Raw genomic sequence first — 12,767 nt, forward strand, 5'->3', positions numbered from 1 at the left:
TGGGAGAAAAGCTGTCACAAAGCCATTACAAGATGCAGTACCTGATATGGTACTGGAGAGGGAACTCCCAAAGGCCATTGTCCTGAGCAAGCCACCCCATGGTATTTCTAGGCACACATGTGCAGTGGCCAGCAAAATCTACAGGCACTTAAATCCTGCTTCTTATTTGCTATAGAATTTTACGTGTGATCTGCTTACTATGAGCACAGGTTAGGTGCATACTAAGAGCTCTTCACGAAGCACTAAAATCACACTTCTCACTCTCACTTCTACTCCACAGATACTCCTTTTTTCTGTGTGTCTAGTCCCCTGCCCGAAGCAGGAGCTTACACATGAGTGATTTAAGTACTACGTCCTTCCTTGCTGACGCACCGAATACTCTCTTCTTCACTAAGCCTTCACTTAAGCTTCTGTTGGCAGTGATCACACATGAAGGCACCCTTAGAAGCTGTAAGAATGTCCTGAATGATGTTGTTCATTGGCAACATTATGGCCATGTAGAGGCCCAAACAAAAGATTTAGAGGTCACTGAAACAGATAGTCAAGTTAAGCACTCGCTGGGATGTGTACTTCCAGGTCTCCAAGACATTGCCCCAAAAAATCTGTTCTTACATTACTTTCTTGTTTGCAAACAATCCTCTGCCTCTGCTTTGATCTACCTTCAAAAGGAAGCTGTTCCACACATTAAATTCCATTTCAACTGCACTGATGAAATGTGCAGAGTGACCCTTGCATCCTGCACTCTTTTACATCGAAGCTTTTAGGAACGTTAAGCATATCTATCCCATTATTCATATCTCAGGATGCCGACATTTCAAATCAAACTCTCCTCTACGCAACTTGTGAAAATAACAAAGATAAAAACCTCCCACCAATGCTCAGGCAGCTGCTTGCCTACATGCAATGAACCCGACACAGGTTGCCAAGAGACTGCAATGATGAGCAGCATTTATTCCTGAATACTCTCAAATGAGCGTTCACTATATATTAACTCTGAGCAATAAAACATGCAAGACCACATTCTTGATTCAGTTTGGAATTAGTTTTATTGCTGATATATGAAAGCAGATAGTTTTAACAGACATGCTATGATGCTCTTAATTGGAAAAAAAAAAACTTTGAGATGAAGCAATTTTCGGATAGCATGTATAGAAATTCCCTATGTAAGCTCCACTCCCTAGAGTAAAAATTAAGTGCAGATGAAATTTAGGAGGCTCTGAAGAACAGAAAAACTAAGTCTACTATAAGATGCTGCTAGAGATTTTCAAACTTTCCACCTAAGAATAAGGCAATTTAGCAATTAAAACAAAAGCCACCATTAAACCTTAGGTGTCAGAACATTTTTCCTTATTTGTAACTATCAAGATGAATAATAATTTTATAAACTGTGTACTACATAAAGAAGAAAAGTTCTTTTAGATATGTTTCTAATACAACCTTGCATACATTCTTAGGCCCTAATAATTGATCATATTTTTCAAGCAAAATTCAGTGCTACCAACTACTTTTTTTTTTCTGTGGATACTGCATATTTTTGTCACACAGCTTAATATAAACTTCTTTTTGTTTAAATTACACTACATATCTCTCCAATGAAAGAAAAAAAAACGAAGTGCTTTTCCGTACATGACAAAATTCTGCACGCACCAAGAATCACAGGTTTAGTATTACTTAACCCCTTGGGGAGAAGAGCTGGAATCACTATTTCTCCATCATCATATGCTGTGGTAAAACTGACTCGTGGTGTTAGCAACAACCGACAAAGTTTATGTGGTTGAAGGTTAAATAAAATGAAAGATGAAGCTTGGGCTCAAACAGGAGACATAGTCTATCAACTAAACTGCACAGCTTGAAAAGCTTTATAATAATTTCCATGATAAACAACGTACCAGAGGGAAAGCATTAAAAACATAACCAGAACATGAATGGCCAAGAAGTCAAGAAGTCTACATTTTATCAAGTCCCTGTGCCACACATTTTTTTGCTGCATTTATATGGGTCTTTTTCTGTACCATACTCATGACTTCCAAGTCATCTGTCACCACCTCGAAGAGGTGAATATTCACCTCCATGGCCAGACCCAGTGATGCCGGAAGAATGGTGAAGATGGTGTAGTACCATCCAGGCACCTTCAACTGCATCTTGATCAACTGCACCTCTGTCAAATCCTAGGTCATCAAATGGGATACAGAATGACACCAGAAACAAACAAATAAACAAAACAAAAAAATAAAAGGGGCAATCATTTAAATTCTTGCAATTTCCTTTTATAGCACATCCCAGCTCCCCTGCGCCCTGAGTTCCTCTTCAAATTCTAGCTTTCAAATATTAACTAAATCAGCATACAAACAGTCTCACAGCAAATAAATCACAGCCATAGTAGGGAGACTTTTCAAAAAAAGCAATCAGGACAGGGAGGTTTAATTTAGAGAGAGGAGAAAGACTTTAGACCTTGATAAGGCATGACATAATTCCATGCCATTGATCTGCAATCATATAGCTGTATCTGTAATGCAAACAACAAGTTATTTAGAATACTCCTAATTAGGTATAATAAGTATACACTGGCACATTACTGAATCTATAAATAGACAGCAACCACATCGTTTCACTCCTGCCCCATGTTATAAGGTATGGGAGGGGAGAAGAAAGGCACTTTCCTTTTTAAGACCTTTCTTAAAGTTTTAAAGTTGTACTATGAAGTTTTCTCATGGTGGTTTGGTTAGGTTTTTTTTTCCGGGGGGGGGGGGGGGAGGGGGGAGAGGGGGTGAAAGTATTTAATCAGGCCTTTAAATACTGACAAATCTTCCTCAGCAGACACAGGTTATCCTCAACAGTTGTGTAAAAGGAAGAGAGAACGCTTAATTTAAAACAAATCAGGAACCACATTCTAGCGATCTGTAAGACATTCAGAGAAACATGGCGCTGGGCAACCAAATGTTGCCTTGAAAATGTCCCTGCTCTGAGCATGGGAGTGGGACAGATGACCTCCCAAAGTGTCTTCCAACCCAGATTACTATCATGATCCTGTAACAACATTAATAAATATTTTTTTTCTATAAAAAGTCCCTCTCTATAACCTCTCACACCTACACACAGTAATTTAAACTGTACATCAGCTACATATAACCTTGGGTATATTTCAAAGAAAAGATATAATCATCTGTAACAAAATTCAGCAGAAGCTCATATGCCTCTTGCCCTGTCTCTGACATATTTTTATTTCTTTTTACTCAAATAGAAAATATAAGATTTCCCTGTCATTTTCAACACCTCACTGTGAGACAACCTCTCAGGGACACAGACTTATCAAAATCTCAAAGGGTAATTTGAAATATGAGCCCTTTGCAAAACTGTTGGCAGCAGATCCCCGGCTGCTGAAGGAGTAGAGTCTATGATGTTAACTCCTTTTATCTCCTCCTCAATGGTGCACACAGCAACCATATGAAAAAAAGTTATTTCTTTTTTTTTACCCGAAACAGTGTAAGCAAAAAAAATATAAAGCATTGGTTAGCATGCACACACACACACATGCAAAGTATAACTGTGCTCTAAATACTCGTCTCTATGCAAGAAGCAAGATCATCTGAAGCATATATATGATCAAAACTATGGAAAAATGCAAAGCTTAAGGAAGCTGGAATAAAAATTATGTATTCTTAAAAAAAAAAAAAGCTATTCAGTGCAGTTGCATTTACCTGGCAACAGCAGGTAACATGAGATAATACACAAAAGCACTGACGGGTCTTTAAACATACAGCTTGACATTGCCAGCACATTTAATAGCTTGCTTTTGACAGGAGCTCGTCAGAAGTTCTGTACTTACTAGTATCTTCAGTTCCTTTGAAATGTTGAAGAAGCAGCAGAACAGAGTCTTGCAAGGCAGCATCAGAGGCATAGATAGAAACCTGACAACCCTCTGAAGCCTGAAGTATTTTTAATGCCTTTTATAGAATTACCAAGTTGGGCAAGGGGAAAATTTGCCATCTAGTAGACAGGATACATGCACAGACCCTAACTTGTGCAATCTGCCTTTAAATTTCTGGAAGATTATTCACCAGTGGATCAGGGAGGGTTGCAAACCACCAGCCTAAGCAGTAAACCATCTCAGGTATAATTTATCTTACCTGCACATAGTTTTGAGGCACATTTTGGTTAATGTTCTCTCTACAGAATGTTAACCAGTGGACTCTGTACGGGTAAAAGTTCTTCCTTTGCTTCCAGAAGCACCACAGAATCATGTTTATTAGCCCAACATTCAGTCATACCAAAAAAAAAAAAAAAAAAAAAAGACAAACAAAACACACAAAAAACCCTAAGATGCAGTCAACTGAGCTACATGAAGAAGTTTTCCTAAATTCTGATTTCCTTCTATAAAATCCTCATAAATGCAAACTTCTAGGTTATATGAAGGTTTGCTTAAACAACTTCACTCAGGAGAAAGAAAATCAAGTTCAACAACATCAGATAGATGGCCTGAAAGTCATTCCTGTTTTTGTCTGTAATGAGAAGCTGTGTAAGGGGAAAATATTTTTTACTTCCTTAAGAGTTCAGATTTAATCAGAAACATTGGTTCTTCATCTCACACCCAAGTAAATCACACTAGCTCCCCACTGCAGATCTGCATCCCATCTGCATTCATCCCAGGCAGAATCTACATATTATAAATGTATCATTATATACAATTTAAAAAATACTGTTTACACCCTGATCACCACTATATTCTTTCAGATCCTTGACTCACAAACCCCCTTTTACCCTTTGTGCTCTCTTTTATTCACTTTAATAGGTCTCTGAGACTGAGGCCAATCAATATTTGTCTAGAGAGTAACTTGTGTGAAGCTCCCTGACGCTTCAGGCAAAAAATGACAATAGCTGAAAAATCAGCAAAAAGGGTGCATTAATTGTCAAGTCAATAGCTCCATAGTGAACCATCTGCTCCCAGGATTGATCAGTACCACTGAAAGAGAAGGCAGTGAAGGATGAAGCCATTAAAAGGAGCAAACTCATATCTGCACCCTCTCCAAGACTCCACACCCAACAAACTTCATGGTCTTTGGCAGTTCCTCTCTTTATGGGAGCTATTGGGAGAAATCTTGCAGAGGCATAGATTAAAAGGAAAAGGGATGTCACCCTTTCTCTGTTCAAATTCCTGAAGAAACTGTGACAGCAGCAGGCAGGAAAGGAGGGAGAGAACACAAAGCAAAATGTCTCTATGGGAGCATTAAAACAAACACAGAAGTATGTGCCCATCCTCACGGTCAACAAAGAGTGTGCACAGGGAGGAAAAGTCTCTGCCTGATGGGCATCTGAGACTTCTGGATAGCCATGCTGATCCTTTCCAACATCCTTAGCTGAACCAGAACAAGCTACCCTTCTCACAAGCAGAGAAGCCACTGACCTTCCTCTCACTCCAGAGTATCACAGCAGCAGTAAGGACTACCAGCAGTCAAACTGAAGCCATTCAAACTCAGTTACTAAATTTAAGCAACCACACAACAGGACATAACTGACCAGAGCGGCATGACAGTCCTTTAGAACCACTTAAATCTCTGCAGGCATGAAAAACCTCAGCAGATCTTCCCAGCATGGAACTATGCCAGAAGTGCAAAACGACACTGAGGACACAGCCGGTTCTCCTCAGTGAGCACATCTAGAAAGACCCTGGTGAGTGCTGGACGCACATCCTCCTGGCAGCTGCCCACAGAGGTGCTCCTGCTGCTTCCCACCCAGAAAATATATAGGGAGACTTGCCACCCACAAGCTACTACTCAGCTTCAAAACCCTATTCAGGTTGCTAAGTGACAAGAAAGTAGTGCGATCTCACACAATTTGCAAACCCCAAGTGCTTAAAGGCAAGGAAATTAATTGTCCAGATCATCATAAATCTGATGCTACCCATCTAATAAACAAATAAATTCTCATCAAATGTAAAAGCTTGCTGAATTCATTACAATAATGCTAACTCTCCCAAGAGTACAGCTCAGGTTTTGTTAATGTGCTTTCAGTATCTAAGTGGTGAAATATTCCTAAACAGGGATATTATTCAAACAAAAAACTTGGCTAGAAAAATAAATTATTTGCTCTTTCTTCATAATTGTGCAATATATCATGATAATTCCTACATGGTAGAAGTTTTTTAAGTCAACTATGATCTGACTTTATGTACAAAATTTTTATGGCCCACATCCGATGAGCACTTAAGCACCAGCTTAACTTTAAGAAGTAATTAGTCACATAAAAGTGTACAGAATGACTGAAGTGTTTCAGTATGTGTACAAATGGTGTACTAGAACAAATCTCTTAATTCATTTTAAATATCATCTAATGTAGTGGTCTTATTTTTAGCATATCAATGAAATAATATTTATTTTGGGTCAGCATTAAGCTTGTTTGCTGTGATAAATACAATGTTTGCATTAAGAAAGAATGAGGCTTCTTTTCAGTATGACATGGAAGATATAATTTATGGATGTCCCCAAGGCAGGCTTTTTTTTTTTTTTTTTTGCCATTACTAGCAAATTGAGAGCCATGGCTTGAAGTTAGTATTATACAGCTACGGTTACTGCACTTTAGTAGTAGTTCTTTAGCACTTTGTAGCCTGTTCTTAGGTTTTTAAAAAAAGATTTTGGAAAACACAATTGATTTTTTCAAGGCTGGAAGGGGAAGGATAAAACAGTAATGTAAAAAAGTGGCAAATACAAAGGTGAAAGAAAGAGTTCTTTCTCTTAATAAAGACAAAGTTCAGATACTGAAGTATCAGACTGAAAAAGCACCAAACAAAACTAGCCATGCTGTCAACAACTTCTTAAAGTTATTGACATCATTTCCCCCTACTTTACAAACAAAAAAATCTCAAAAATTTAATGGCCAACCAGAACAAAATACTGGTCTTGTGGTTCCTTTGCAAGTAAGCTACTGAAGTACTCTCACAAGACATCAAACTATGTCTCAACTACCCCTGTCAGAGGAAAACAACCAAAACAGCATGACTACAGAGCATTCTTTTATACCCAAAGCTCCATATTCTGAGCTTCAATGAATCCACACATTACCTTCTTGCTTTGCTAAGATTTTGAGGTCTACAAACTATGTATGTTCTTCTATAGATTCCTTTCCACAAGCATGGCTGGTCAGAGTCAAAAGAAAATGAGAGGAACATTGTTTTTTAAAAAAATATATGTGTAGCCTATTGGAGTATTCCAGAGCAAGAACATTGGTCTAAGCTGCCTTTTGTTGTCTTCAGCTAGTTAAGAGAATTTCAATACTTCCATCTAGAAAAAGGCTTTATGATAGCCAGACAGACTGTTCTTTTAATCAACACTTCAAATACAAAACCACTGTAATTCTAGGTATTCTGCTTTAGATATCCAAACTAATTTGGCTAGTCCAGCTAGTCATCCAGTAGTCATACAGCAGTCATACAACAGTCTTGCATCCTGCATTCTGACGTAACTGCTGGAAACAATTCAAAATGTTTGCCAATAATCTATATAGCCTTACATGGATAAAGAACAGGCTATAGAATAGTCCCTTCTTGAGCTCTGGCATGGCTGTTATGTGTCTCCAGGACTCCGCACATGAAGTTCACAAGATAAGGCATTTCAGAAAGGGATTCCCAGTTGTCATCTATTCCTGACTAAGTCTCTTCTTGTGCTTCTTAAAAAACAGAAATTCTCCTTAAAGTACAAAATAAACTCCATGTGTTTCACCTGATCTTTTTCACAAAAAAGCATTCTCCAGCTCCTTGGAACAAAACAAAATAATCAAAATCTTGTGTAAAGATGAAAGTGTGATTATCTTTTTTCCACCTTCACAGCTCACCCAGTTGGCTGGGGGGAAAAAAAAAAGGTAATTCATGTTATCTCACAGCACAAAATAGCATTAATACTTTAAAGATTCCAGAAAAAAAAAAAAAAAACAACACCAAAAGCACCATTCTTTGAAGACCTGCTTGCAAATACCCATTGTTACAAAACCCTTTGTAACAAAATGTTACAAACTCCTCCTTTCAGGTCCTTAGCTAGCAATTTTAGCTTTGCCAATAAATGCATCACTAAAATGCCTTAGCACATTTCATTTCAGTTTTATACAAACATGTGTCAGAATTTGGAGTGGTAATGACCACTGGGCCTTAAATAGTGTAACTCTTTCCATTCTGACCCTGCTTACTTCTACATAGTGTGTTTAGTCATTTTTAACTTCCCCAAACTATCATGTCTTTGGCTGAATTTTTCCTTTAATGGACTCTATTTTGAAAGCTTATGTAGACACACAGCACTTATGAGAAGCAACAAATATTGCACACCATTTCATGCTAAAAACTTGTATGTTTTGTCAAGGCATACTCTAGAACTGAATAATATATATATATATGAATATGAAAACTCAAATATATTTCCCTGTGCATACATATACATGTTGCATGTATCAGGAATACACATTAATGAATATTTCACTTTAAAAATAGGTTAAAGTCCCCGGGATGTGGTGAGAGAAACAAATTTGCCAGATTTTACAACAGTTGTGGGAAAAAAAAAGCTGCTGAGATATTTTACTAAGGATGGATAAGCAATACAATCAATTTAATTGCAGAATGAAAATTATGGAAAACATGAATGCTGAAGACAGATATCCTGCAGCATGCAGCACCCTTCAGTCTGTTCTGTGAACACTACCAGGTGCCAAGAACTTGGGGATGATTGCTGTGCACTTCCTCACTAGTAACACTATTCATATTACTGCAGTTGCAGAATACATTACAAATTACAATGCATTTTGAAGCTGTGCAGATTCACACAATCCTAATGCATATAAAGGATCTCCACTGGGGTAAACTTTGCTACCATGGCATTTTCCTGAGAACTTCTGATGCATAAAAAAAATCATGTTTCCTTAACCAGAAAGGAATGAACCACTACTTAGTAGAGTAAATTGGGAAACATCAAAACGAGGAAAAGCAGATTACATTGCAAAGAATGATGCTCATGCAGTTGAACACTGGTATCACTCACAGCACTTACATTTAGGTGAATTAACAAACTATGGTAATCTGAGAGAAATGTATACCAGAAACAAACAGGAAGTGACTGCTTGGACTTGGCACTGTCAAATGTCAGCATATGGAAAAGGTTAGAAACTTTTTGAAGGCTCAGTTCCTAAATGGCTGGTGTTACCCGCTAAGGCAAATAAAACCACAGTGGGGAATTTAATTAATTTACTTTTATTACTCCATAATGATTTAGGATCTCTAAAAAAATATATTAATAACTCAGATAAGAAAATTCAAGTAACAACTCTTTCCATTTAACTAAACAACACCATATTACCTCCACTAATTATAATACACTCATGCTTCTGAAAATCTCCCATGTTACAGCAATTTCATTACTAACAAAAACCACTGGGGGTGAAAGAGAGGAAGAAAGCTTTGTCCCACATACCTTACAAGTGTATTTATCTTGCTCAATACACCACATTTTCTTGCATTTCCTAATTTATATTTTCTGCTCCAGAATGTCTGCTTCATCCAAAAATAAACACAGGCCAGATACCCAATGCATATTTGAGAGCAAAACACATATCCAACAGAGCTTTTGCATTAACTGGACACGGACCCATTAAAATAGGAAGGCAGATCAGTGATAAAAGTGCTATTCTTCATATCCAGTTTTTTGCAGAGTACTCAAGACAAAAGTGGGAACTGTAACTGTGCTCATCTGACAACTCTACTTCCAAGTATCCAGGGTTTATTTCATTTATTAATCTTCTGCTGATCCTCAAGGTGAGAAGAATTTAAAGAGAAAAAGTGTGAGCTCTAATTTGAACCTTCCGTTCTCAACATGTTCCTGCTATAAAGAACTGAAGCAAGGCCATCTTTTTAAGGAATGTAGTTTGCACTAGAGTGATTAACTTTAAAGCAACTAGAAGCCAGCTGATGACAGGCAGTTTTCAGGCTGTAGCCCCAAGAACTGAAGTCATCTGTTTAAGGAAGGCACTGACTCTGCCTGCCTTAACCAGCATCTTTGAAAATGAAGAAACCAAATTTAACACATGCATGGAAAACTTTCCATTACTTCAATCTCCAATATAACCCTGTTTGTAACCTAGTATCATCATATATACTACTTCAAAACTGTCTGACTACAGTTTTCCAAAGTTCTCATAAAACCAAAATGTATATTCTTAGAATGATTTTTTTTACCGAGACACTTTTTATGTACTAAATATTCAGGTCTCCCAAAATGAGGGGGAAAGATGAGTAGACATTACAAAACCAAGAATTGTTTCCATGAGGCATTTTGGCTCAAAAGTGCTCAAACTTCACAGGGTACCTGTCACCTATTTATTCACTAGCATTGTCTCCATGGAACACACACAAACTCCACAGATGCAAAAAGCTTCCCAGATGCGGTTTAAAGATGCTAGCTTTAATCTCACAGAAGCACTAATCAGTTTAGGTCCTGATGCCCCTAAAGGTACCTACTGCTACAGAGCCACTCTACAGCCAAGTATGGGGCTTTAGCAAACAGTGGCTAGTGACAAACAACATGTAGGCCCAAAGAATAGTTTAGTCCTTTACACCACAACTTGTTCCCTCCTCCAGTTGGCAGGCACCAACACATGTTCATCTTCAAATTTTCTGTTTGGGGTAATTAACAGTGGCCACATTTTGATGCAGACATGCCTTAAAAGTACTCTAAAAATGTGAGGGATAGATATGCATAAACTAAAACTACACCCATTACAGAAGTTACAATGATGTCTGGCCATATCACCAATCTGTTTCTCCTAGCAACTGACTGTAAAAGTAGTTCCACTAAAATCAAGTAAACAGTTTGCCAAGGAAGTTGCTATCCAATGTGGATAAGCTAAGGCAAAGCTGGACAACAGTCTCCTAAATAGAACTGTGAACCAGTCATTAGCGTATCATAAACAAGCAATAAACTTTGGTGTAATTACATCTGCCAATATAGTATTCCTGCTTTTCATTTTCTCATTCTCTTTTTCACCCCCTGCCCCCAGCTAAGTAATTAATTGTTTTTATTCAGGAAGAAAAGAGCAAAGATTAAAAACTTCCTTTGAGCACTACAGATGTTAGAAGTTTTTAGGCTTATGTTTGTGCTATTGAAAGGGGTTTGTTCTTGTACATGTATTTCCTATATCTTGTCATACACACTTTAAAAAAATCCCCTCCTGAGTGATTCTATCTGCAAAGTATCACCATATGGTAGCTTTCACAAATGATCAACTGTACCAAAACATCTAAAAATAACATCTTCCTTAAGTAAAATAAAAACAATTACCACCAGAGACTTTTGGGTATAGTTCTGAGCTAAGGAATCAATACCATGTTGCTGAAATGCTTCAAGTAAGTAAATAAGCAACCTCTGGAGAAAAATAGCACAGTCCTAAATGGCCCACAAGCATCAATGATAAATGTAATATACATGCTTTGGGTTCTTTCAAAAGTCTATTCTTAGATGTAAGACAAACCCAATCCAGTTAATTAAAACCTTAGCTTACAAACACGTCCACTAAGTAAGTGAAGCTTAACAAATCTAATTTGAATGAAAGGGACTAGCTGGGTAAAAGAGCAGCTCCCTGATGTTCCTTGCTCTAGTGGTTTCATGTAACCACTGATCACCAACTACTACAACAGCAAACATACAACACCCTTAAACTAAATGGGAGTTGTCTGTCTAAATATAGCTACTTTTAAATAATGCATTGTGAGTTATAAAATAAAGTGCTACTGAATTATTTAACATGAGTCTCATCTTTAACAATGATATATCACTTTTAATTAAATGGAAAGAAAGATGTGTATATTTGGAGTTGCAAAGTATTGTAAATTGCAACCAGTAAAGCAACATTTTGACTTCAATTATGTCAGCAGTCAGTTTTCCCTATATATATCTGATTCACAGAAATAGAACTGGGACTCAAGCTAAGATAAGCAAAAGCAAGACTTGCAGAGCTGTCTTAGATCTTCAGGTGATCCCAGCTTAGCATTCATTCACAGCCTTCAAATACAGAATATGCCACCCATCTGTAACAGTTGGCAAGAATTGGCTGGGATCTCAATCTCACAAACCTGTGTCGATAACATTCATAATAGGCATGTTTTCCTTCTTCAAGTATCAACCTCTATGAGAGCAAACTCAAATGCACTTAATACCACTACAGCTAATAAAGGCATCATGCTCTGTAACTTTTAAAACGTTCTGAAGACTGCCACACAGAAGGGCGTTAAAGCCGAAAGTTTGTGTAGGACTATGTTTCCAACACAATGCAACAGTTGTATCATTATTTACTATAGTAACCTTTCAGACAGGCCTAACATCTGCAAATGCAAAATTAGCATTTAGCAATAAAATGGAATGACACATCTTGTTCAGGAGGTTTCAGGAAAAAACTGCTTTCCACCTCACATAACGGAATAACATTACTGTTTAACAATCATGCTTTCTGTTTAAAGGTGGCTGCCTTTTGCACGTAGTGCATGGAGCAAAAGCCCAAGGGAAGAACAGCACCAACCCAACAGGACTTCACAAACTACTAACTTTAATGGACGCACTGTAAAGGAAACAATGCCACATGACTTACTGTGCAGAAATCAAACCCTAAGTTGTGATCAGTCCGGGCCTGCATAAAGTCACTTTGCCCTTCAAAACAAACAGTTCCAGGAAAAATCCTGATCTTGATGTCATTGCATCAATAAGCTCTCCCCAATGGGGTTTTGTGCAGACCCCATCACCGACTGT

The 12,767-nt window shown here is 37.7% G+C and overlaps 1 protein-coding gene across 2 annotated transcripts in view; it reads right to left on the minus strand.

Moving 5' to 3' along the window:
• The window catches only part of DGKH (diacylglycerol kinase eta), a 162,923-nt gene that overhangs the window by 142,535 nt on the left and 7,621 nt on the right, over positions 1–12,767 (minus strand). The gene's annotated exons all lie outside the window — the stretch shown is intronic.

The sequence above is a fragment of the Corvus hawaiiensis genome, chromosome 2 (genome assembly GCF_020740725.1).
Source record: "Corvus hawaiiensis isolate bCorHaw1 chromosome 2, bCorHaw1.pri.cur, whole genome shotgun sequence".
Lineage (NCBI taxonomy): Eukaryota > Metazoa > Chordata > Aves > Passeriformes > Corvidae > Corvus > Corvus hawaiiensis.